This window comes from Rattus norvegicus, chromosome 10 (genome assembly GCF_036323735.1).
Source record: "Rattus norvegicus strain BN/NHsdMcwi chromosome 10, GRCr8, whole genome shotgun sequence".
NCBI lineage: Eukaryota > Metazoa > Chordata > Mammalia > Rodentia > Muridae > Rattus > Rattus norvegicus.
The window spans coordinates 99732223-99757252 of record NC_086028.1 but is presented as its reverse complement, the minus strand read 5'-3'; the positions used below and the strand labels follow the sequence as shown (position 1 = coordinate 99757252).

At 48.7% G+C, this 25030-nt stretch overlaps 1 long non-coding RNA gene across 7 annotated transcripts in view; it reads right to left on the bottom strand.

Moving 5' to 3' along the window:
* The window catches only part of LOC102548022 (uncharacterized), a 33884-nt gene extending 9129 nt beyond the window's left edge, over positions 1-24755 (bottom strand). The window contains exons 1-4 of one of the 7 annotated variants that reach the window (XR_010055474.1): positions 24403-24746; positions 3635-3687; positions 2250-2405; positions 1997-2143 (exon numbers count right to left, since the gene is read on the bottom strand). This is a non-coding gene — a long non-coding RNA (uncharacterized LOC102548022). Of the gene's footprint in view, positions 1-1996; positions 2144-2249; positions 3688-6776; positions 7172-24402 lie in introns of those variants that run through there. The other 6 variants (XR_357987.5, XR_005490536.2, XR_010055475.1 and 3 more) reach the window with 6 other exon arrangements.
* Between the last annotated feature and the right edge of the window lie 275 nt (positions 24756-25030).

Genomic DNA, 25030 nt, shown 5'->3' with positions numbered 1-25030 from the left:
GCTACTTCAGAAATTGGTAGAATATGGGTGAGGTTCTGGGTGCAGGGTAGTAACTAAAGTGCAGCCTTTCTTTGGCACTGACTTTGGTCATGAGGGCTGTCTGTGTCTGAGATCATATCCCAATCATCATGGCATGGTATCCTTTAATGGGAGAATGTGTGTGTGTGTGTGTGTGTGTGTGTGTGTGTGTGTATGTGTGAGTGAGAGTGTGTGTGAGTGTGTGTATGAGTGAGTGAGAGTGTGTGTGTGAGTGAGAGTGTGTGTGAGTGTGTGAGTGAGAGTGTGTGTGAGTGTGTGTGAGTGAGAGTGTGTGTGTGAGTGTGTGTGAGTGAGAGTGTGTGTGAGTGTGTGTGAGTGAGAGTGTGTGTGTGAGTGTGTGTGAGTGAGAGTGTGTGTGAGTGTGTGTGTGAGTGAGAGTGTGTGTGAGTGAGAGTGTAAGTGAGAGTGTGTGTGAGTGTGTGTGAGTGAGAGTGTGTGTGAGTGTGTGTGAGAGTGTGTGTGAGTGTGTGTGTGAGTGAGAGTGTGTGTGAGTGTGTGTGAGAGTGTGTGTGAGTGTGTGTGTGAGTGAGAGTGTGTGTGAGAGTGTGTGTGAGTGTGTGTGTGAGTGAGAGTGTGTGTGAGTGTGTGTGTGTGAGTGTGTGTGAGTGAGAGTGTGTGTGTGAGTGTGTGTGTGAGTGAGAGTGTGTGAGTGTGTGTGTGTGAGTGAGAGCGTGTGTGTGTGAGTGTGTGTGTGCGTGTGTTCTTGTGTGTGTCAGTAGGCTTCTGGGGATGACTGTGGAAGACCTATCTTTCCTACATTCATTATCTTAACTGTAGGTAGGTCTGTCCCTGGGCAGAGATCCTGGACTTAAGAGAGTGGGAAATGGAGCTGGGCACTAATGTATGCACAGTCATCACTCTCTGATCCTGCCCATGGCTGCCATGGGAGCAGCTACCTCAACCTTGAGTCTCACTTCTCAGGAGACAGTCAACTTATATATCTGAGGCAAGGTCCCTCCTTGACCTAGAACTCTCTAAGAGATTAAGGCAACTGATTAAGGTAGCTGGCTAGAGGGTCCCACTGTCCTCCTCAGTGCCGGAATTACTCTGGATTCTTTACATGGGCTCTGGGGGTTGGATTGAGGTCATCATGCGTATAGAGCAAGCACCTCTCTAGACCTTAATGGGCCAATTGCATTGTGTGTGTGTGTGTGTGTGTGTGTGTGTGTGTGTGTGTGTGTTATATCACAACACGCTTTATATGGCTCTTTTTTTTTTTTTTAAAGTAGGAACTGGAGAGATGGCTCAAGCTGTTAAGAGTCCATGCTGCTCTTTCAGAAGATCTGAATTTGGTTTCTAGCATGAGTATCAGGTGGCTCACAACCACTTGTGACTCCAGCTCAGGGAGATAGAACACCCTCTTCTGGCCTCTACAGGCACATGAACACATACAGATAAATAAAAATAATTTCTTTTTCTTTCTTCTTCTTTTTTTTTTAAAGGTAGAGCAGGCATGGTAATGTGCGACTGTCATTTCAGAACTGAAGACTTGAAGAGAATCAAGAATTCAAGATTGTCCTCAGCTACCTAGGAAATGTGTGGCCAGCTTGGGCTGTGTGAGACCCTGTCTCAAGAATACCTCCAAGTCAAAAAGAGGTAGTTGGCATATAGAAGTTCTCAGTGTGGGGGTTAAAGAGGTGGCCAGCAATTGCCTACTGCTTTTGTGGAGATCCCAAGTTTGCTTTGAGGCACCATGTCAGGGGGTTAGCAACTTCTAATGATTCTAGCTCAAGGAGATTCAATGAAACTCTTAACTTCAGGGGATCTGACGCCCTCTCCTGGCCTCCACAGGTACCTGCACCCAAGTGTACACACCTTCACAAGACACACACACACACACACACACACACACACACACACACACACACACAAAATCACTCGTAAGGAAAGAAACTTGCAGCTTTGTGTCACACAGTGGTGACCTAGTGCTCCTTACCTCCGACAACAAGACACTCACCCCCTTGAGGCCTCAGCTTCTCCAGGTGAGAGTCCTTTCATCCCCAGATTGTTGAGTAGGCTCCAGACCACTCTACAAAGCAACTGAAGAGCTCCTGGAACATCTGGGTCCTTATTTTTAATAATCCTTAATAATGATAATTAACAGCTGAAAATTACACAGAACCTGCTATTAGAAACCACCATTGAATATGTAATTCTCATTCATTAGATGGTACTTAGTGCTGAAGTTAGCCTCTCCCAGTGAGGCTTACCTGGTATTCAGTTGAAGAGTAGTGCTGAGGGCTGGACAGATGGCTTCATGGTTAAGAGCTGGCACTGCTTTTGCAGAGGACCTGAGCTCAGTTCTCAGTGCCCATTCCAGACTGCCTGTAACTCTAGGTCCATGGGCTCTGGCACCCTCTTCTGGCCTGTGTGGACACCTGCACTCATGTACCCAAATCCATATACACATGTAAGATTACAAATAAAATGAAAAACTAAAAAGAACATTGTTTAAACAAAGTTTTGAGAATACGAGTCCTGGCATGTGATCGTTCATTTGTGTGTACATGTGCGGGTGTGTTCACCCACACATGTGCATGTAGACGGCAGAGGTGGACATGGGGTTTTTCCTGGGTCACTCATAGTTTTTTGAGACAGAGCCTCTCCCTGAAACTGGAGCTCTACTCTTGGCTAAACTATCTAGAGAGCAAGCCCTGACCACTCACCTGTCTTCACCTCTCAGAGTTGGGATTGTGTGTGTGTGTGTGTGTGTGTGTACATACACATATATAATGTACCTGCCCCTTCTAGTGGATGTGTGCATGTGTGGATGTGTGTGCATGGGAGTGTGTGCATGGGTATGTGTGCATGCATGAGGGAGGGTGCAGATCTGAATTCAGGTTCTCACATTTGCACCATAAGCTCTTTACCCACTAAGCTGGTCTCCCACCCTGATCATCTATTTTCTAAAACCCTCAGCGTTGGAGAGAAATGGTCCCAATCCAAGGGTTGTGCAAGCCACCAGAATTTATACCAAAAGTGGAATAGCTCATTTGATAAGTAAGTGGGCCAAGGGGGTGTGTGCCCCTGTCCTGACATTCCCCATGTGGGTGGATTCCGGTCAACAAGGCTGGATGTGTCAGCTTTGCATATCCTGGCCCAGAGGCCTTTCTACAGGCTCCAGTGAAAGTAAAGAGGAGCTCTCTCTAAGCTTTGAAGCTAACAAGGCATCCATTCCCTTAGACCCGTGGCTTGTATCTCTTTTAACCTTTGTACCGAGTCAGTCTGTTTATCTCATAGAAAGAGTCGGGAACTAGTCTGCCGTATCTACTATCTTTCTACTGCAAAGCAGAGTTAACAGGGGCCTGTATTCTGTTGTCCAAGGGGTCTCCTCTCCTGCTTCTCCAGCTCCCGAAACACATGTGCAGCGTGCACATGCACACTTGTGCTTAGAGGGAAAGAGGTGGAGACCAAGACGCCAGATCCAAACTCGTCATCAGGAACCCAGCAGGTTTGAGTTCCTATATCTAAGCCCTCGAGACAGCTGGGGTCCTGTTATGTCACAGACGCTGGCAGAAGACAAGACGCTCAAGGCTCGGAATAAAGGACAGTTTACAAGCCCCATCATGGTAGCCAGATGATGCTGTCTGTGTACCTGTCGCTCCAGCCACAGTCCTCTCAGGCTGCACAAAGAAAGCCTGGTGGTACCTGTGTCACAATGGGACAAAAGCAAATCGTGAGCCTAGGGATTTCGTCGTTTTCATCACAGACTGTGTGCCTGCCCACTTTCGCCTCAGAGTACAAGAGCATCCGTCACAGCTGTCCATCAGGTAAAGTTCTACAGCGTTCAGAACAGAGGCTCTGCTTACAGGAAGCAGGAATCTCAGTCTTGGGCCATCAAGATGGCTGAGTAGGTATAAAGGGGCTTGCAGCAAAACCTGACGTCCTGGGTTCTATCCTTAGAACCTACATGGTAGAAGGAGAGAACTGGCTCCTCTGGTATCCACATGCTGTGTCACGTATGTACATATGCACATGAACATGCACACAGTAAATAAATATGAATCAAAATTTACCAAAAGATTTTATTTTAAATCAGTACGAGACTGGTAGAAAACAGTTTCTTAGCACTCAAGAGCTTTGTAAATCGGGTAAGTCACTTGTCCTGCCCAAGGCTCAGTTTCCCCCTCTACAAATGAAGGACATTACTCAGCTGTCATTTGACTGGAGAGAATAAATAAAATTTCAGTATATACTTTTCTGTGGATGGGATAAAACATCATGACTAAAGCATCTTATAGAAGGAAGGGTTTGTTTTGACTTAAGGTTCTTGACGTGGCACAGACATGTGACAGCAAGAACATGAAGCAGAGAGAACAAAATGTAGACAGGGCAATATAATCTCAAAGTGAGCTTCCCAGTGGTGTGCTTCTCTCCAACAAGGCTGCATCTGTTAAACCTCGCCCCCAACAGGGCCACCAACCCGGGACCAAGTGTTCAAATACTTGAGTGTTTGAATACATATGTAATTATGTATATGTATGTATATGTGTATGTGTTTATAGCAGTTTAGCAAAGACTTTGTGGCCTAGAGGTGGCTCTAAGGATCAGGGTGATTGCTATGCAAACATAAGGACCTGAGTTCAAATCCCCAACACTTATGTAAAAACTGGACTTGGGGGCCTAGGCACATGTGACCTCAACACTGGGAGGGAGGTGGGGATGGGAAGTTACCTGACACTTGTTTGCTGCCACCCTCCCTCCTGAGAGATCCTGGCTCGAGGGAATGAGGTAGAGATGGGCAGGGCAGCTAATGTCCTCGGCCTCAGTGTGAGCCTGTGTGCATGTGCACGTTGCACATACACTCCGTGAACATGGGAGACTGGATAAGGGGCACACTACGCTTGCACGCACTGACTCTCATTAAGATGAGCCAACATGAAATTTTCACAAGGTTATTTTGTTTCAAGCCAGCGGCCTACTTGGCAGATAAAAATGTGTGTCTTGATCCCATTAGCAGCATATCAAATCTGATTAGTTTTGATGCAAAGACTTACTGATGAGAGATTCCAAACTTTTACATCAGATTTTCTTAGATGGTTAAATCATCTGGGAACATCATCCCTCTCTCCACATGTGTGTGTGTGTGTACATGGTGTGCATATGTATATACATGGGTGTGTGCATGTGTATGTGCATGAGTGTGTGCATGTGTATATGTGTATGTTTGAGTGTGTACATGGGGTGTGTGTGTGTGTACATGGGGTGTGTTTACATGAGAATGTGCATGTGTGTGTATGTGTGTGCATGTGTGTATGTGTGTGCATGGGTATGTGTGCATGCATGAGGGAGTGTGCAGAGATGTGTGTACATATGTGGAGGCCCGAGGTCAATACTGGGTATTTTCTTCAATTGCTCTTTTCCACTTTATTTTTCAAGACAGAGTCTCTCAATAAACCTAGAGCTTGCCATCCAAATGGCTAGGCTAGCTGGCTAACAAGCCATAGGGGTCCTCTCCCTAGGACTGGGATTAATGCCACCCTCTCTGGGGAGCATGGCTCAGGCACCTACTGTCTGAAACCTTCCCTAGGTGATCCGCAGCATGGGCTGCTGCTGGCACTCATCCAGTACTGGTGATAACTCACTCGACCACAACAATTTAAACATGCGTCTCTCCGGTGCTTAAGTCATTTTATTTGAGAGTAATTGGTCCAGCTCTGAAAAGGTCATCATGAATTTGCAGGTTGTGCGTGAAGTCCAGCAGGAACTGTGTCAGGAAGGCGGGGGGCGGGGGGCACAGAGAATGGATTGTGGAGTACATGGTATGTGTGGGGAGGTGTTCTTTAACTGAAAATAAGGGGGAGCCCCTCCAACCTTTGGAGTTCCGTCAAGTCACGCCAAGAGGCAGATCCTCCACACCCAGGGAGCTCTGGCTATGAACACTTGCAAATGTTCTCAGGCTTCCCAGTGCAGCCACTGCCAGCATCAAGCATTCTGTAGGCACACTCAGGATTGAAAATAGCTTCAGCCCTTGCTTTGCTCCCCGCAGACTAGATTAGAGGATTAAATCTTTGCCTCCTGGCTGGACTATGGGAACCCTCTCTCTCTCTCTTCCCTCTCCTTCAGTTTGGGCAAACATGATCAACTGGAACTTTCTTCTCTCTTCTCTCTGTGGAGCCATTTTTACCTTAGCCTGACCAGGAGAAGAAACTGAGGCTGGCCCAGTCCTGCTGATGTCCCCTGCTCCTGTGAAGAGATGGGTTCCTAGCCTGCTCTCTGCAGGGATGCCTTTTGTGGATGGTCCTCTTCTCACAGGTAGGGTAGAAAGGGGCAGGGGCCAGGACCTCAAGGATTTCCATTCCAAAGTCTGAATTTGGAATTTGCTTTGAGCTAGCATTCAATCCCCCGACTCGTAAACATGCAAATCAGCCAGGTAATTGGGACACCTGAAGTCCACGTGAGCCCAATCTATCTAAATAATTCAGGCCGATAGTAAATTACCAGAAACTCAGTGCGGTGGGGCTCGCACACTGGGGAAGGCCTGCCAGTTGCCTTTGTTTCTAAATGGAGCCTGTGCTTTCCTCTTGACTCCTGCTACTTAAAAAAAAAAAAAAAATACCGGCACTAGGCATCACCTAGCAGAACCAGAAGAAGGGGTAGGGGGTGTTTCCTCCTTTGATGAAAGCCCAGCCTTGAGCCGACCCAGCTGAGCCCCATTCTGAAAATCACTTGGCCTTGGGGCTCCCTACAGAACCCGGGTGGCATTTAGTCGACACTGAAGGAGCCTAGTTTCTTACTAGATCCTGGGATGTGAATTCCAGGTCCACCTGCGAGTACAGGAAAGGCGCTGATGTCAGATCTCGAGGGCTGAGGGGCGTCAGGACACTCCGATTGGAAGGTGGATGACTGGCTGAGCCCCACGCTGGGAATGCTGGGTCTTGGAATCCCATTGGAATCCCTTCCACCAGGACTGAGTGGCTTTCTAAATTATAGCTCTTCAGACAGGCGTAGGGAGGCTGCATAGGCGTTTGGGAAAGCGGCACTCAGTAAAGTTAACCCAACCAGCCTGAGGGATGGCCTTGAACCCACCCAGACTCCATTTTTATCACACTCTCCCACCCCCCATTTTCCACTTTTCTATGGCGTGAAAACAAGGTCTTTGTTTCTCGGTCTAACTGGGTACCTACTGTTGTGGTCCCACCCACTTGAAGATTCACTGGCCTAAGCCTGTGACATCACAAGCCCGGTCACCCCGGAAACACACACGCAATGAGGTCAAACAGCAGGAGTCCAATGGCTTTGGGCTAGGGATGGAGGGGCCAGTGTTTGCAGAATGAAGCTTGAAAGGTATTAGAGGTGACACAGGGAAGGAAAAATGCAGTCAGCCAGTTTCCCCAAACCTGGAGAAGGCTGGGATTGTGCGATTCAGGCAAAGTGGATTAGCGGCCCCTGCCTGGGCCGCGCCCCGCCTGGAGCCAGCACCGCATCCTGGAGCCTGATTGCCTATTCTGAGCTGGTTCAACTCGTAATTTGTTGGCTCAAAGGTCGGAATGGACTCCTAAGGAAGACAGATTTCCTAGTGGCCAATCCTTGGGGACTGAGCTCTCGAAAGCAATTGGCCCAAATTTCAGCTGTGTTCAGGTTTTAAATTCCCACTGGGGTGAGAGTAGTTCACACAGGGGAGAGTAAAAGGAGCATCAGAGGCAAGTGGCAGTTGGGGGGGCTTTGTAGTTGGGGGAGCTGTATGTCCAGAAGGAGCAGAGGCCTCCCTGCAGGGGAGACAGGGAGGGACAGAGAGAGTTGATGGAGCCCCAAGAGGCCCAGGGAGCAGACACTTTATAAATCACCAGCTCCTTCGTAAAAATGGAGTTTAGCCTCCCCCAGCTTTGCTTTTGAATTTATTAGAGGTTTCATTTCCTTGGGTAATAATTCATTATCTCGTTCCCAGTCCAGGGAGCGGGTGCCGGCCCAGAAGTGGCATTTACCTTCCTACCTTAAAGTGAAGCTTTTTTTTAGCTATGTCATCTTGTGATCACTCTCAGCCCCGGCCCCATGACAGCTGCTTCCTTAACATGCCCCCGGACCTCGCAGGACCCCCAGCAGGGCTGACCATGTGAAAGATGGCCCCAGCAGGGTTTCAAAGTCTCCCTACCTCCCCACCCCTCCTGCACCCTGCACACTTCAGCCTGTCTTTCTGAAGCTGTGTGCTGTCTTCGGGGCCCTGAGCCTCTCTATTGTGACAGAGACAGCTGCAGACGGCAGTAAGATTGAGCTGTTCTTCCGGAGCCCAGATAACTGCTACTGGGGGGGGACTCCTTGGAGAGCTGGGGGTGGGGGGGCGCACAGGTGACAGCTTAACTGGAAGATCTGAAAAAGCTATTTCAATCCCGTCTCCATGTGGGAGACAGGCGGATGCCCTTCTGTGGAATGAAAGTTGCTCTCCTCCATCATCTTTGCTGAGGAAGGAGGAGGGTCCAGAAGATTCCTGATTATTCACTAGAAAAACATCCCTTTTCCAAATTCTATTTTGTCTGGACTCATTCTCTCTCTCTCTCTCTCTCTCTCTCTCTCTCTCTCTCTCACACACACACATACACACACACACACACACACATATCCCCTTCCAACACCCAATCTGTCAGGATGAAATCACCCAATGGGATGCACTCCCTGGAGTTAGCCAACTGCCCTTGCCAAGACTTCCCCTCCCAGACTCATGTCTTCTCTATGTTCTTGACCTTTGACCTGATGTATCAGTGAGCAACGCCACTGTGGGCCCCTACTCACCTGATTGTTAGGTGGTCTGAGATTTATTACCCTTTTTTTATTAATTCTCTGAGAACTTCGTGTATGTATACAATGTCTTTTGATCAGATTTCTCCCGACTCCTTAACCACTCCCAGATCCATCCCCTCTCATCTTCCCCCTCTCTCTGTTTTAGTGTATAAATGACTGAGATCAATTTGTGCTGTCCATATATCCACCGGTGAGGGCCTATCCACTGGAGCAGAGTTGATCTACTAAGGACTGCATCCTAAAGAATATTGACTCTCTCTCCCTGAGAAGCCATTATCTGTCAATAGCGCCTCAGCTCCTAAACATCATCCCTCCACTCTCTTCCTGCTGGGGTGTCCACTGGCTTGAGCTTGTACACTGTTTCCTGTTGGTCTTCCCAACCTCTGGTTCTTTCAGTCTTCCTGCTTCCTCTTTCTTGGTTTCTGTGCTCTGTGCTGTGTGTGTGTGTGTGTGTGTGTGTGTGTGTTATAGATGCTTATATTTATGGCTGAGGAATTGACAAACACTTATTCTCAGCACGTTGACCATATGTGAGGTTTCAAGTTACCCAGCATCAAGTGGTTGGCAAATGTGCTCTAAATGTGACATGCCCTCCACAGACTCAAGTGTTTGCACACTTGGTCCCCCACTGGTAATGCTGTTTTAAAACATCATGGGATCTTTAGGAGGTGAACCTCGCTAGAGTGAGTGGCTGAGTGGGGACTGGCCTCAGTGTTTGATATCCCAGCTCCACATCCCGCTCTGTGCTCCTCTCTGGTTATGACTGCATTGGTAATGAGACCAGCTATGTTATCATCCCTTCTGCCATGACAGTCTGTATCTCCTCATATTGAGCAAAACAGGTTCACCCTCTTTTGAGTTGATTATTTCAGGTATTTGGGATATAGAAAGATGCATAGCTAATGCACAAGTGACCTGGGGCAAATGTGGGTGACTCCTGCCTTCTTGCCTCATCACTTCTTAATGGGTTTTGGAAGGCATGAGTGAGCATTTATGGTGAGTTTTCCTGGTCGCCTTGTAGGAGCGATTGGCAGGCACTGTTTTGTTCCTGTTCTCCAGATGGGTACGCTGAGGCCCTTGTGTTCTCTCCCCATCTGGCCAGACTCCATTCCTGGCAACAAAATCACATGACATCTGAGGTAGGACCAGACATCCAGGCTCTCTGAGGGACCCAATATCATGATTCCCACATATAGCCATGTTTGAAAATCACTGGCCTGGAAGCATCTCCTCATGGTTATACAGCGACCCTACATGTGTGATGTAAGTGCAGGATTGAGGTCTCAGCATAGTGGGTCTGTATTTTAAATAGCTCCAAGTGACAGTCAAGCATCTTTCCTCTTGGGTATTGAAATCTCATAGAGGACCTGCCCTCTGGAAACTTGGGCTCAAGGCTTCTTTCTTCTTCCTACCCCTGCCAGCCTTGATGCATTGTATATGGAACTCACAACCCTCCAGGGAAGGAGAGAAGGTCTCACCTTTCTCCAGAACCTATCACCAACACACTTCATCTCCAACCTGCAGAGGAAAGGCCTGGAGAAAATGGAGTGGGAAGAGGACAATAGCCCCATGGGGAATGCCTATAAACCAGCAATGGTGGCTCCTGGCGTCAGGAACAAAGGTGCTCTAACTGCCAAGTGAGACAAGAAATGGCAGAGAGATCGAAGGCTATTGATTTTCAGTTCCCTCCTTGTGACCAACAGTTCACTATGGTCCGGGACAATGCACCATATAGAATATAGACATACATATAGAAGAAAGACAAGGAAATTAGAACTGAATCCTACCTGGCCAACCCCTATGTTAAGAATTTGGGGGGCTGGGGATTTAGCTCAGTGGTAGAGCGCTTACCTAGGAAGCGCAAGGCCCTGGGTTCGATCCCCAGCTCCGAAAAAAAGAACCAAAAAAAAAAAAAAAAGAATTTGGGGCTTCTTTTTAAACCCAGTTCTGTTATGTGAATATGTTTTTGTTTTACTCCCAGGTATGGGATAAGAGGTTGCTTCACAGCAGGTGACTAGGATTTGTCTCATGCACTAGGAGGGATGTGATTTTTGCCCAGCTGCAGATAACTTACAGTTGGAATTCTAGGAACTTTGGAGAGGATATAAATTCGAGAGCCCCAAGGTGGGGACAGAGTTCCTGCTCCTGCTGGCTCCTGTTGTGGTTTGTTGAATGGTTGTGAGCAAAGAGAGAAAAAGTGGAAGGTAGTCTGAGGATGAAGATTAGACTTGCCCCCAGGAACCCAGTGCCCCTAAGCATCAGGAAGTCTGAAGAGGTCTGTGCCCCCTTTTTCTTTCTAAACTGCTTTCTCTCCTATTTGGGGTGCTGGATTAAGGTTGGAAGGATGGTAGGTACAAGAACTTAATAAAGTAGAACAAAAAAGCAAGTCAACAAACGCCCTGGTCCTGCCCTATCTACTCATTGCCAGGAGCTAACTAGACTTGCGGGTGGGGTGCTCTTGACTCACAATTAAGTCTTGTTTATCAAAGTGGTAGCATGCATCAAGCATGCACAGCTGACACCAATGACCACACAGGTGGAAAGTGACTTCTATGACCTGGGAACAGCTCATGCAGGGAGTTGGGTGTCTCCTCACAGGAAGCTGCTCCATCTGATGTCTAGGCATCTCATGGTAACCCTAGAGAGCCATTGCAGGAGGTTGTGGCCAACACACTGTCCTGACTGCTGTCATATGAGTCCCCTGGGGCCTCCCGGCATGGTATGTCTGTCATCCCCAATTATCACCACATATAGGCAAATCTCTTCCTGTCATTCCTAATAGCCTACTCCTCCTGGGACTGTTTCCATCCCCAAAGGAAAAGCAGAGCCAGGAAACACACTCTTAGAGGTCAGAGGTCAAGAGCAGGCTCTGCCCCAAGTCTTCATGACTTCAGGGGAGCCACACAATTTTCTCTGAGCATGAGTCATATCATTTGTGAGAAGGGAAGATAAGTGGATAGCAAGATGGCTCAGCTGGTAAAGAACTTGCCTTACAAACATGAGGAGCCAAGTTCAATTCCCCAGATCCAGATGAAAACCAGGCACTGGGCCAGCAAGATGGGTTTGTGGTGCTTGCTGCCAAATGAGGTGGCATAAGTTTGCTCTCAGCCACCCACTTGACAGAGAGAGCCTCCTGCAATGTGTCCTGGAACCTCCACACATGTGTTGTGGCACATATACATACTCATGTGCATACAGAAATGTAGATAACACACACACACACACACTCACATTCACACATACACACAGGAATGAGGCTACTTGGCTGCACTGTGATCAACTTTCCTAACACTGTGGCCAAAACATTGTAAGGCTCAAGGTGTTGGTTTCTGCATCCTCGCCAATCAAATCCAAGTGGCCGAGGTAGCATCCTCCTCCTCAGGGAATTTGCTAGAAGGCCACCTTCCAATATAGGTTTTCTCTGTGTAGCCCTGGCTGTCTTGGAACTCCTTTTCTAGACCAGGCTGTTCTTGAACACACAGGGATAGGAGTACCTTTGCCTCAGAAGGCCACCTTCCAAGCTAGCTCTAGACCAACACAATCAGGTCCTTTTGGAAGGACCAGTATCCAGGCTCTACTGGGCCCTTTGAATGACTCTGTCCTATTTGGAAGTGTGCACAGCAAGGGAGTGACACAAAATGCCACATGAAGTAGGGCATAGCCACCTTCATGTCACATGCCTTTGGAGGGGAACAATGTGTGAGCCCAGTTTGTCCTCCCTGGGTGCTTAGTGCCAACGTCACTCCACACACAGGTAAAGACATGTCAACAAAATGGAGTTGGTGGAATCCAACATCAAGTGGGCCTGCTTCCTGGGACGGTAGGGATCTGGGAGGAAGCAGCGGTAGGGAAGGCCACCAGAGCAGCATGGGGCAGGGTAGGTCTGGAAAATCAGGACCATACGACCACTTTACAACACAGACATAGCTAAAGTGTGGGGCTTACACTTCCCGCCTTAGCTTTGCTGAGGCAGGACACAATTATGTACAATAGACAAAGAGATGGGATGTGGGCGGGTGGGTGTGGGAATTCTATGTAAGGACTTGTGTGGGGCCAGAAAGCTGAGGGCTGGGGAGGTCTGGAGCAAGAGTGAGGTTGAGACCCTGAAAATCTCGTCCTGAGACCAGGAGGAATAGGACTGTTTCCTCCCTGCTCTGGGCCTGCATGTTCTGGCTCAAGGACTCTTTCAACCCCCACCTCTGCCACCCTTGAGGTAGTAACCAGTCACCTGGTGGCCAGGGTACAGGTTAAATTTCCTCTCTTCTTCTAAGGATAGTTCAGCAAACACCTGGAATTCCTTTTCACTCAAACGAAGCATTCAGAGCACCTCAGGCCCCAGCCAATGATGTAACTCTTCCTGAAGATTCCCTACCTACTCCCCCAAAGGTTTAAAAAGACTTTGTTTCCTCCGATGAAATGAGCTGGTCCCTTAGGCATGTCTCCCTAGAAGCCTGTTTCTCTTAGTGATCAGTCCCCCAACTGAGCCGGTTGTAGTTCCCCCATCATGCCCTTAAGGGAGGGGGAGCTGAGTGTACCGACAGGCTTATTTAAGCTCATGTTCTCTGACATCATACTCATATAGTTCCTGTACCTTCTCACATGTCTCTGCCAGCATTGCGAATCAGAGATGTACTGTGCTCATATGTATTCAACGTCTGTATTGCTCATTAGTCTGCACCCTCCATGATGGCAAGCCATAGAAATGGCCAGGGTGTGTAATGGGACCATGGTACCTGGCAGGCATCATACAATTGATAGTTGTTGGGTGGGTGGAGGGGTGGGTGGAGGGGTGGGTGGAGGGATGGTTGGTTAAATAAACAAGTAGATGGATGAATGAATAGGTGGACTGGTAGATGGGTGAGTGGGTAGATGGATGAATAGATGGTTGATAGATGGATAGATGGATAAATAGATGGGTAGATGGATAGATGGATGAATGAGTGGATAGATGGATGGATGGGTGGGTAGATGGATGAATGGATGGATAAATAGATGGATGGATGGAGGGATGGATGGATGAATAGATGGACAGATGAATAGATGGGTGGATGGATAGATGGTTAGAAAGACAGATGGGTGAATAGATGAACAGATGACTAGATGGATAGAAGGATGAATGGATGACCAGATAGATAGGTGGAGAGATGGGTAGATGGACAGATAGATGCATGGATGAGCAAGTGAAAGACCACTGGCAGCATGCCCTCCTCACACTGTGATTAGTGATGTTGCACCTGTTTTCTTTCTAGTCTGAGACCCCCCACAGCCATTCAGAATCTCAGTCTGCTCCATGCATATCATACCCAGGACAATGGCTGGTTCCATGTGCACACAACCAAACCTTATTTTCTATTCTTTTTAAGAAACAGAGTCCTGTGTAGCCCAGGCTGGCCTGGAACTCACTCTGTAGTAGAAGACAGCCTTGGACTTGTGAACCTCCTGCCTCTATCTCCCCAGTGTGAAAAGTACAGGGCCACATCACCAGGGTTGGTGATGTGGTGCTGGGAACCCAACCCAGAGCGTCACCCATAGGAGACAAGCTCTCACCCACACAAACCACAGTATTCTCTTGCTACATGTGTCCGTTCTCATATGAATGTTCTTAAGAGTTCATCTGTAATCTCAGCATTCAACTCAGGAGGCAGGGATGGGAACACTGAGTTACAGTCTGGGTCATGTAGGGAGAAATAAAAGGGGTAGGGCAGCAGACACACACCAATTATCACACCCTTAAGCTAAGGCCAACATACTGTTTCCCATGCCTAGGGGACAGCGGAGCCAGGACAGAGCTGCACCCTCACCAGCAGCTCAATCCACAGAGCAGGGAACTGGAAGATTCAAGGTAAATAGCTCCTGCCAAAGGCCTCCACTTGACCCTCTTTGTAAACCTAAGATTATAAGTAAACCCTCAATTAACCTCTTCTCCCAGACTCTGCTCAATACAAAAGGTTTCATTCCAAAGGGGAATGCTATTTTAAAACTTCCTCTGTTACCGTATGGATATCCAACCAGAACAGGTCAGTGCTCACCCTCTATGGCCAGAAATCACTGTTCTCAGCTGCCAAGGAGAGAAAATGTCGTGCTGTTGGGGGTGGGGGGATGCCTGTGCCTCCCAACCCCATTTTAGCCTCCCAGGTTGTTCTGGTGCAGCTATGGGGGAAGGTTTTCCATTGTGTTACAAGTCTTATCAAAAGCATGAGGCTGTGGGGCTCGAGAGATGGCTCAGGGGTTAAGAGCACTGGGTGCTCTTGTAGAGAGCCCAGGTTTGATTCCCAGCACCCCCAAAGGGGTCCACAACCCTTTGTGGGTCCAGTCCCAGCAGATTCCTCAGGTACTGCATTCACATGGTAGAGAGAGAGAGAGAGAGAGAGAGAGAGAGAGAGAGAGAGAGCGCGCGAAAATAGTGTGGACTCCTAAAAATATTTTTTTTAAAAGATCCTTGGAGCCAGAGATTGGAGAATCAAACCTGTGTCCCAAGGACATAAAAAAAAAAAAATAAAAGAATTCAGGTGCAGTGGCATGTACCTATAACCTAGCATCGAGGTGGAGACAGGCGAGTGCCTGGGGGCTCACTGGCCAGCTAGGCTAACTCAATCAGGGAGCTTCAGGGTCAGTGAAAGTGAGGACAAGGTAGAAAGTGATTTAGGAAGACAGGAGAAGTCAACCTCTAGTCTCTATATGCATGCACGTGTATACACACACACACACACAGACACAGACACACACACACACACACACAAGCACAGACACCACCATCACCACCACCATCACCACCATCATCATCACCACCACTATTACCACCACCACCACCACCAGACCATTATTATTTGCTTTTTCTTCAACTGGCTTTCAGAAATTTCTTGACCAACCCACAGTCATCTTTGGTAGACAAACAGGTATGTTCTCATACAAATGGACAGACAGAGAGACAGGACAAGGAAATCTATCTGGGGAACATAGCGAATATTTCAACCTTATTTTCATCCTTAACTTATTTAGCGTGATCCAAAAGGCCAGGCTACTGTGTCTAGGGCACCTCTCAGGAAAGGGACAAAAGTGAGATGACACGGTGGAAGGCGGTACGGCAAAGGCCACTTTCCCCTTGGAGGCCTCATCTTTGAGGACAGGTCATGGAGGTATTGATTTGCCTTAGCTGCCCGCTCTGTATATTCATGAGGTTGTGACTTCGATATTCTCAGGAATGTTCCAGATCTACATTTATTGACCAGGGGGAGAGCCACTACTCCTTAGCCAAGAAGTAAATATATTAATGGAGGTCAGGGAAGAGAAGGGGATGGAGGGAGGGACAACCAAGTAATGCCCTATTTATGAAGGTGTAGTATACAGCCCTTTAAAAGATGCAGGTAGGGCCTGTGGAATGAGTATGTGGGTCAAAACGTTTTCTGCCAAGCTTGGCAGAAGAAGATAATCAGCCCTACAAGTTGCAGGCTGTCCTCTGACCTCCACAAACTCCATAGAACATTCCTCTGCCAGTTACAGGTGTGTGTGTGTGTGTGTGTGTGTGTGTGTGTGTGTGTGTGTGTGCATGCCCCCCCCACACACACACAGAGTTTTTAATGACCTGGAAACTTCTCACAATATAAAATTAAGCATGGAAAGAAAAGATTGCTATGTTTTAAGGCCAGCCATACACTTATATGTCGAAAGACTTGGGAAGAAATACACCCAAGATTTTTTTTTAATATGCTCTTATTTTGATGTCATTTTACTTTTTCTTCATTTAAATCCTCTTTAAAAGAAAACCCTAAGATGCTCTCCAATAAATTCTAATTATACAGAAACGTCAATACATAATTTATGTGCACGTGTACGGCTGTACCCGACTGTCTCTCTCCAGTTACTCATTTGGCCTGTGGTCTCCAGAGCATTCACTGTAAGTGTGGATGGATAGTTGTGCCCACGCAAGTCCAGCCTCTCTTCTCTATAATCCTGGGGACCACATATGTTTTAGAACATTTTCTAAGCTTGGAATATTGGCATATTCATCACGAGATGTCTTGGGGACAGGACCCCATGCTTAAGCAGAACACTGTTTAAGTTGTTTTGTGCTTAACCTGTTATACCTAGCCTAGAGGCAGTTCTGGGCTTTAGAGACCCTGCAGGCTTAGGGGACAGTTTACACCCAGTGTCAGACTGGTTCTTAAGAAGTATCAGATTGGGGGAGAGAGTGTGCTCAGCTATCTCGCTCTATTTCAGGTCTGCTGCTGAGATAAATGCCCCAGTAAAGGGCAACTTGAGGGAATATAGGGTTAATTCAGCTTTCAGTTCCAGGTCGGTCTGTCACAGGAGGGAAGTCGAGGCAGGGACTTGAATTAGTTTTCATAGTCAAGAACAGAGAGAAATGAGTATGCGCAGGCTCAGCGCTGGGGTAGCTTTCTCTGCTCTTATACAGACCTAGGGAATAGTTCCTCCCATAGTGGGATGGGCCTTCCCCCATAATTACCCTAACTCCCAAAGATGTATCTATCCGTTGGCCAACACGATCCAGACAATTGATTATTTAAGATTCTCTTTCCGGGGTCTTCTAGATTGGGTTGACATAGCTAACCACCCTGCATAGGCATGTATACGTGTGGACTTTCAGAATACAATAAAGGAAGCAGAGCTTTGTGGGAGACAGGAGGATCAGATGGCGGCTCAGCTAGCATGGTGGGGAAGAAGGGTGGTGGCATATGGCCCACGGGGATTCCTGATGGTGGGAATATAGTGTGCAGGAGAAAAAGGAGCATCCTCGATAGCACAGAGCCATGTGGCCTGAAGGAGAAATGGAAAGAGCATAGTATTGTCTACCCTGGGCTGTTCTCCAGTAACCAACAGTGTGGCGACTCTCTGAGCGTGAGACCTCAGCGGAAGAGTCAGTAAGCAGCATCTATCCAGGCATTCTCCTCCCCCACCCCCACTGTGTGTATGTGTTTGTGTGTGCACTTTCAGAGGAGTTCATGGAGAGCGATGGCTTTGCTGCATCTCATAGCAGCTGATGCAACAGCCCCTGTACCAGTTGAGAGAGGCATTGCTGAGGAAATCCTGGCATGGTGCACACAACTGCTATGCCTGCTCAAGGCCAGCCTGGTCTACACGAGACCCAGTCTCAAACAAAACAAAACAAATGAAAACCTGAAAGCCAAGGTCTGGAGGGCAAGACTCAAGGTGACATAGGAACCGCCAGCCTCATTAAGTACCTGAGAGTCTCCTGAGTGCCCCCTGGTGGGCATTTTGGGCCAATGCGCTATAAAGAGGTCCTTTTCACCCCACCCTCCTCCATTGCAGGACCACATCTTGCTCCAGGCTCCCTAAGCATCCTCATGATGGGCTGTGTGTTGCCTATTCAGTCAAACCTCCAAGCTGCTGACATTGGGAAGAGGGTGGGGAGTGTCGATGTTAATTAGCACGCAAGTCTCAGAGCTGGGACTGAAGTGAGGGACCGTTGTGAACAAAAGAAACTTCATACAAAGACATGTTTAAAAACTCTCCCAACCGTGTGTGGTGGGCCATACTTATAATCCGGGGACTTCTAATAGTGAGGTAGGAGGATCACTATTCAAGGCTAGATGGGGCTACACAGCAAGATGAAGCATGACTAATAATAACAGACCCTGTTGGTGGTGCCAGGCAACAGAAAAATAGAGTACTAGAGCAGACGGGAGTGGGGGAGGAAGGTGCTGGGCCCCCCAATAAATGGCCATTACCAGGAGGTCGGGTCTGCTCAGGAAATGACTGGATATTATCAACAATGTTAAGAAGCTTTGGGCTACAGAGCTGTGGTAGACGTTCATGCTCCTGCTTCAGGGGCTTAAGACACAAGCATTTATTAAAGACTGTGCCTGGTGACCAGCATTCAGAGTTCACGGCTGGGCAGCGTCATGAACAGCATTTTCTGATAAGTTTAGGCTCATATACTGAGGGGTTACTTTAAAATAAAATGTAGGGGTTGGGGATTTAGCTCAGTGGTAGAGCGCTTGCCTAGCAAGCGCAAGGCCCTGGGTTCGGTCCTCAGCTCCAAAAAAAATATAAATAAATAAAATGTGTGCGTGTGCGTGTGTGTCTTTGTATATGTCCGTGTGTTTCTGTGTGTGTATGTCTGTCTGTGTATATGTCTGTCTGTGTGTATGTCTGTCTGTGTGTATGTCTATATGTCTGTGTGTGTCTGTGTATCTGTGTGTATGTCTGTGTGTCTCTCTGTGTGTCTGTATGTCTGTGTGTGTCTGTGTGTCTGTGTCTCTGGGTTTGTGTGTGTGTGTATCTGTGTGTATGTGTCTATGCATGTAGGCATGTATGTATGTCTGTGCATGTGTGCCTCTGTGTGTGTATGTATGTGTGTGTCTGTGTGTCTCTGTGTGTTTCTGTGTCTGTGTGCATACCTATATGTCTCTGTGTATATGTGTATCTGTGTCTGTGCATGTATGCCTGTATGTGTCTCTGCCTGTGTATGTATGCCTGTGTGTTTATGTATGTGTGTGTCTGTGTGTCTCTGTGTGTCTGTGTCTCTGGGTTTACGTGTGTGTGGGGGGGTGGGGGGGTGGGTGTGATGTGTGGGTATGATTGTGGGCACACACATGCTCGTGGAGGTCAGAGAACAACTTAGAGAGTAAGTTCTCTCCTTCCACCATGAAGGACCCAGAAGAGAGCTCAGGTTGTCGACCTTCAGAGAAGACACATTATCCTCAGAGCCACCTCTCAGCCCCTCACTTGGATTTTGAGGCAGTGGCTCTCATAGAACTTCCATGATCCTCAGGCTAGGCGTCCTGAGAGTTTCCAGGCAATTCTCTCGCCTCTCTGCTTCCTGTCTCATTGTAGGAATGTTGAGGTTACAGACTCTTGATACTGCCTCTTGCTTTTTAAGCAGGTTCCGGGTATCTGAACTCATGCTTGTGGGCCAGATCTTACACATTGAGCCATTTCATCTGCCCAAGGAGAGATCACTTTTGACAGAATCCAAGAGCAGACACCCAATGAGCATCCACATCCGGGTGACTCTGAGGGTTGAGAGACATACGGCCCTGGATGCTGGGGACTGGATGAGGACGGAGAAGCAGGGGTCCCCACAGCAGAGTCCCCACAAAGTCCTACCACCCACTCCCTCCAGCCCCTGCTTCTGTTGAGTACACGGGATGCTCACGGGTGGGAATTTGCCTCTCGGAAGCTTCCTGTATATCAGTCAACCTGAGCAAACATCTCTATATGGTTCGTTTTGTACCGGACCCCTGCTAGGCACCGTCATGGGATATGCTCTCAATAAATATTTGTGAGCCTTTGGGGATATAAACCTTATGAGCCTTCTCTGGGCAGAGAGCCAGCTCCCACCTCTGAGTACTTCCAGCAATTTTCCTGGAAGCATTGTCCGGGGAGAGGGAGAGCAGTGGAGCAAGAACTGCAGATGCCCAGAAGGGGAGTATCCCTCCCACACCAGCATCTACCAGCCTTGCTGAGGTTAGCTTCCTGCCCTTCTACTAGCTTATAGAAAAGCCATGGAGCCACGGGCCTGGATAAACACCGTCTCTCAACCCCAACCTTTGCCCCAGTATGTGCTTTGCTCTCAGGTGCTTAGCCCCGCTAACTCAATCTGCATTTGCTTTTTATCCCGGGCTCCCAGCACGTGAATCCCTAAGACCAGTGGCTTTAGGGGCTAGATCACAGGGTCCATGCCAGGCAACCCCGACCATGCAGTCACACTCCGTTATAAATATCTATAGAGTGCAATACCAAATAATTGTGGGGCATATTTCACCCTGCCTGTTGAACACATCGCAAGAAAGGAATTGATCCCCGCTGTTTCATTTATTAGATGGTGTAATACCACAAAAATCGTTTCCACAATATCCCAAACTAAATCATTTATTCTTGACAAAAATCCAATAAAGAGCTCAATCCTTCTCCATAGGCAGATAAAGTACAGATTAATGGGGCTGCCTAGATCAAAAAATACTGGGAAAATGAAAGCGGGATAGAGAGAGAGAAGGCTCCTTCCTCCTCCTCACTTCCCCAAGGCTGCCTCGGCTCAGGGTTTTATTACAAAAAGCCGCCTAAGTATTACAGGCTAATCCGTAAATCCCAGCCTAGTAAAATATGTGACGGATTTGTAAATCGTGCCCTTTACAAATCAGATTGAACCTCTTTTTTTTTCCCAAAGAGTTCGCCTTTCTCTTTCCCTCTTTGTTCACACTTTGCCCACCTCATCAGAGTTCCTCGCTGTCAGAGACTCCGTAACCAGGTACCCAGGTCTCCGCCCTACTTCCTGCGTTCAGCCATACTCTCTAACCTGATGTATGGAGGGTGGGATTCAGAGATGGGTCAAGAGGTTGAGACAACTGTAGTCCTTTTGACATTGACATGACATCAGGAAGTCATGCCAGGGGCAGCATCTGGGCTAAGGACAGCATGGAGGATGGCAGGAAGTGGAGTCATGGGCTCATTTGCAGTCAAGTGCAAACAGGTCAAGGAATTGATGGCACTCCACACTGCTTCAGTGGAGAAGGAGGAGACCAAGTGGGTGAGCCTCAGAACCCAGGCAAACCCTCTGGAAGAGACTTGATTGCTTTGTTCATTAGTTTTTGTCAGCTGGAAGAAGGGGCCTCAGTAGAGGGATTGCCTCCATTAATTTGATCTGTGGGTATGTCTGTAGGATATTTCCTTAAGAGTCCATGTGGGAGGGCCCATGGGTGGCTCAGCCCACTGTGGGTGGTGCTATTCCCTAGGCAAGTGGTCCTAGATGGTATAATAAATCAAGCTGAGCAAGCCATGGAGTAGCATTTCTCCTTGTCTGCTGCTTCAGCTCCTGCCTTCAGGTTTCTGCCTTGAGTTCCTGCCCTGGCTTCTCTTGATAATGGACCATCGTCTAGAAGTATAAGCTGAAACGAACTCTCTTTCCCTCGGTTGGTTTTGGTCAGCATTTTATCAGAGCCACAGAGAAGGAAACTAAAACACTTGGATCTGTTTCTGCAATCCCATTCCAGCCCTAAACCATAAGGAACCACCCAGGGCACGTAGTTCCTCAGGGTCCAACCACTGTTCCAAGACTGTCCACTGTACTGGAGGAGCTCAGTGTGTCCTGGATGAAGACTTAAGTGTATTCCCCAGACACAGGACATACTGTCACAAAGCCATCGAAGTCCCATGCAAATGGCTAAGCTACCCACCTTGCACCCAACCCAAGGCTAGCTTCGAGAATCCCATGATCCACCACTTTCCACAGGAAGCCAGCAGACACATCATCAAGAACATTGGCTGGACGGTCATTTGGTTCGGTGCCTGAGTCCCAGATTATGTCACTTTCTAACTCGTGGGCATTGGCAAGTCAATCCTATATAATGAGCATCCTTCAGTCAGACTGTGGAGAAAGTCTGAGGAGGAGGAGCCCGAAGGGCTGGAGGGTAGACAGCCTTCCCTCCACTCGTGGCAGGAGGAGGCTCTCAGGCCTGCCATGGGAGCCTAGCTGGAGCCTGACTAGTCTTTAAAAAAGCCTAGACTGCAAACTGATGAGGAGCAAAGGCTTCTGGGACCAGGTCTTTCAGCCTGGTGCTATGTCTTACGTCAAATTGATTTTGGGAAGTTGTACCCAAGCACCTCAAGAAAGATGGTGACTCCCTCTTATCACAGATTTGTAAAGTTTTGGAGGAAAGGGTGAGCTGGGATGGTTGCCTTGGTAACTTTCCTCCTGGATACCTCCACCCCCTACCCGACCCCCCCCACACACACACAGTTTGGCCCGTTCAGTATGGAGGCAGAGCTGGAGGGGAGGGAGAGGGAAGGGCACTGGGGCTGGCCAGCAGTTCCTGGAATGGCACTTCGAAGCTTTATAGAAATGCAATAAAAAACAGTAATTGCCTTAGAAGGCTAACTTTGGCTCCTTCAATCCTCGCCTGTTCCTTTCTGCCCATTCTGCCATCGTAGGATGGAGCTGTCCCTCAAATCCCTGAGCAGTGGTAGCTGGGAAATTCACCGAACTGCCCCGCCTCCATCTTGTCAAAAGAATGTGGTGGGGGCTGGGGGGGGCAGGGTTCAGCTGGCAAAGTGCCTCATAAGGACCTGAGTTTAGATCCCCAGAATCCATGTATAAAATAGGTACAATGTCTGCTGTCCCTCTGGTACTATAAGAGCATTCAGAGAGCTCACCGGTCAGCCTAGCTGATTCAGCAAGAGACCCTGCCTCAAAAAGCAAGGTAGAGAAGAGTTGAAGGAGACACCAGCGTTGACCTCTGGCTACTGCAGGACAGGGATTCCCACTGAGAATTCACCCCAGTGACCTGGAGAGCCATAGGCTTGTACCTTTCTGCTGACCCTGGTCACAATGGAGGTGGCTCAGAGAACAGTGTCCCTGTGGGGCCTCCCAGGCATCTCTCCTGTCCTTTGGGATTGTAGCACTAAGGCCAAAGAGTAGCCTTCAACCATTCAGACTGTTATCTGTGGGGCCATGGGTGACAGTGGTGGTGGGAAGGTAGGCAACAGGGCGGTAAGAGCAGGTCCCTGAGCACCTGGGTAATTGGGACCTAGAAGGAGAGAAGGCAGGTCCCATAGCTCTGTGGGCGTGGAGGAAGAAGAAATGGAGACACTCTGTTTCATAGGCCCCGTGCAGGAACATTTACAAAATGGCTGGCTTCTCTATCTGGTATGGAGGACAGGTGGTTTGTGAGAAGGAACCTGGGAGAGGGACCCTCACTGGGGTGCAGGTCCGTCCCTCCACCTACTGCCTAAAAGGTGCATGGGACATGGGAATGGAGTATCTTAGCCTGGGGACTGAGTTCAAGCCCCTCGGTTGCTCCCTGACCCCATTCTCGCTTCTAATGCTCCCCTGAACAACTAGGCCTCTCAAGATCACATGGATTCCTGTTGGAGGATTTAAAAAGTCACATGACATTTATGTGTATGTGTCAGCGCGCACATCATCGTCTGCATGTGGAGATCAGAGGGCAATAGGCAGGAGTCAGTTCTCCTAGGTGGCTCCAGGGGATCGAGCTCAGGTAGTAAGTCTTGCCTGCAAGCATCTTTACCCACTGAGCCATCTCTCCAGCCCATCCTGAGAGGATTTATGAGAAGGAAGGCAGTTAGCCAGCCCAAGAAACATGAGAAGAGTGTCAGGCTCATGCAGCTGCCTCACTGAAGCTTGTCTGCATAGGGCTAAGTTACTCTCGTATCCCCAGATCATCAAAAACACCAGAAAGCTGGCCCGTGGGGCCCCTGCCATCCTCCTTCCTGCCACTACCCATAAGCTCACAGGACGAGATGGGTGGAGGGACGGGCTGAGCAAACCATCAGGGTCAGGGTGAGCTCCTCAGTAACTTCTTATTTATTGGCCTCCTCCAGATTCGCGGTTGCCGGTTGTGCTCAATATTTTATTCTTGTTGTACCTGCTCCGAAGCGGAGCTTCGGGCAGTTTTGATAAATGGATTGAAAGGAAGTTTTGTCTGGTTTTGCTGAAGCTTCTATAAGTGCCTCTGGATCTTGGGCTGAAATGATATTTTCCCAACTTCCTGCTGAGATCCCGCTCCCAGGCCGCTCCGCCCACCCTCCCAACCCGGCTGGCTCCGTTCGCTCTCCCTGGGCACTCCGCCTCCCAACCCCCATGCATGCACGCACCCACACGTGCAAGGAGGTTCAGATCTGTATACTTACTCAGGACCGCTCAAGGCACCAGTGTGTGAGGGAGCAGAGTGTATGAACCTTACGGACCGGGAAGCCCATACTACAGTCTTGTGCACAGACACGCCTTCGGTGCGCACGAAGGCAGCCGCGCATGCTGTCCCTCTCTGAGTTCAGCTAGCCTGATCTGCAGGGAAGCCTTTGATGAGCATGCTCAGAGAGGAGCAGATCCCAAGAAGAGAGAAGCCTGGAACTCTGAGGATCTCTGCTGGAGTGCTTCACGGAGCCCTGCCCCCACCATCTGCTGGATTCCTCCAGCCTTTCTCCTCCGCCCGCCTGCAGGCCTTGGAGGCCCCACTGGGCCAGCTGGAAGCTTTATCCAACCACATCTGAAACAGCTCAGGAGCTGTGCCTGGCCGCCAGCCGTTTCCATAAATAACTTGCTGAGCCTGGCTCCTTGCCCTTCTGGTGATGTCATTGGCGTGGGCCCAGTGATGAAGTCATAGGCTTCCCTTCCCCGAGCCCTCCCTCTGGGTGGAATGAGAGATACCCCCCCCCCCCAACCCGCCTTCACATAACCATTACTAACTTTTGCCTGTCTGCCCTCACCTCTTCCTGTTCCCACCCCGCCAGGTATTGGATACAGGCTCTCCACCATCTG